Below are 2201 nucleotides of genomic sequence, written 5' to 3'. Positions count from 1 at the left end.
CCCGCCCCCTGTCACACACAGAGCTGCAGGGCGATCAGGGGGTTTGGGCGCTGCCCCCTGTCACGCTGATCCCGGTGCTGGGAGCCTTGCTGCTCCGCTGATCCCGGTGCTGGGAGGCATATTACCCTTTTACTATATAGGATAGAGGCCTGGTGCATGGGTAGGGGCTGGCTGGTTTGCCCTGAAGGGTGTCCTGGATCAGGGTGGGGGTCCCCACTGGGGTGCCTGGCCAGTCTGGGTGAGGGGCTGAGGGCTGTTTTCCGGCTGGCGAGTGACTGAACCGCTCCTTCGCTCCTTGTTTTCTTTTTTTTTTTTTTTTCTGGGCCAGCTTTAGCTCTGAGGCCTCGCTGCTGAAAACAATGTTGCAGTGTTGCAGTCCGAGCCCGGCTGAATGGAAGCCCTTTTCTGGGGTTTTGTTTAGCTTCTTATTTGCAACATAGTATATAGTTGCTTAGAGTGGCAACTGAGAGGCTGGCAAGTTGGGCGGGGAACGTTGGAGTCCGCAGAAAGCAAGCCTCCCTGCTCGCTTCAGTGCATGGCTGCCGGCCGCCATCTTGGCTGACAGCTAATTTGCATAAGGATATGCTGATTAGCCAATGGGAAGGGTAGCGGTCGTACGCTAATTAGCATGTTTCTTTATTATTAGTGTAGATAGATTGTAGTTGTTGTTAATCCTCACCTGAAGATATATTTTCTACTAGGGGCCCAGTGCACGAATTCCACCTTGAAACTAATTAGCATGTTTCTCTTTTATTAGTGTAGATAGATTGTAGTTGTTGTTAATCCTCACCTGAAGATATATTTTCTACTAGGGGCCCAGTGCACGAATTCGTGCACCTTGAAAGGAACTGTGGGCTGTGAGGCTGCGGTAGGCACAGGGGCAGGTCTTGGCCCATTCTCTGTGCCCCTGCCCAGCCCTCCTCCCGCAGGCCCCCAGGCCCCTGTCGGCCGGCAGCCCCGCTCCTACTGCCGCCACTCCCATGTGCTGATGGCGCCAGCCCCGCTTGCACCCACTGAAGGTGCAGAGCGATTGGGGCCAGTGCCAGCAGTGAGTGTGAATGGAGCTAGTGCAGTCAGCAGGTGTGAGTGGCAGCTGCTACCCCAATTGCCCCTCAGGAGCAGGGGGAGGTGTAGAAGCCCTTAGGGGCGATCAGGGCTGGCAGTCGCCACTCGCACCCACTGATGGTGCCAAGTGATTGGGACCGGTGCCGGACACCAGCAACAGGTGCGAGTGGGGCTGTCACTGGCAGCAGGTGCGAGCAGTGGCTGCCGGTCTTAATCTCCCCTCAGGAGCAGGGGGAGGTGGAGAAGCCCTGAGGGGCGATTGGGGTTGGCAGCTGCCGCTCGCACCTGCTGATGGCACTGAGCAATTGGGGCCAGTGCTAGGCACCAGCAGCGGGTGTGAGCACCAGGTGGGACCGCAGTGCACCGAAGCAAAGAATTTTCAGTAACCACCAGAGGCTTGCCCCGATGATAGCAACTGGTTCCTCACCTTGGTCTGGTGCCCCTACTCCACCATCCCCTTGTGGCCGATGCTCACCATGTTCTACGCATGCCCCCTGGTGGTCAGCACACATCATGGTGACCAGTTGTTCAGTTGTTTGGTTGTTCTGGTTGTTCTGCCGTTTGGTCTATTTGCATATTAGCCTTTTATTATATACCAGAGGCCCGGTGCACAAAAATTTGTGCTCTCGGGGGGGAGGGGGGTCCCTCAGCCCGGCCTGTGTCCTCTCGCAGTCTGGGACTCCTCAGGGGATGACCACCTGCTGGCTTAGGCCCACTCCTCGGGGGATTAGGCCTAAGCTGGCAATCAGAAATTTCTCTGGCAGCCCGGCAGCCCTTGGGGGATGTCCACTTGCCAGCGGGGAGCAAGCTTAAACTGCAGTCGGACATCCTTAGCGCTGCTGAGGAGGCAGGAGAGGCTCCCACCACCACTGCTGTACTGGAAGCCGTCAGCCTGGCTTGTGGCTGAGCAGAGCTTCTCCCATGTGAGAGCGCCCTGACCACCAGGTGGCAGCTCCTGCATTGAGCATCTGCCCCCTGGTGGTCAGTGTGTGTCATAGTGACCAGTCATTCCCAGTCTTTCTGCTGTTAGGGTCAGTTTGCATATTACCCTTTTACTATATAGGATAGAGGCCTGGTGCATGGGTGGGGGCGGCTGGTTTGCCCTGAAGGGTGTCCTGGATCAGGGTGGGGGTCCC

Source organism: Myotis brandtii, unplaced genomic scaffold, assembly GCF_000412655.1.
Source record: "Myotis brandtii unplaced genomic scaffold, ASM41265v1 scaffold681, whole genome shotgun sequence".
Classification (NCBI taxonomy): Eukaryota; Metazoa; Chordata; class Mammalia; order Chiroptera; family Vespertilionidae; genus Myotis; species Myotis brandtii.
The sequence above is the reverse complement of the archived record's forward strand: the minus strand, read 5'-3'. Positions refer to the sequence as shown.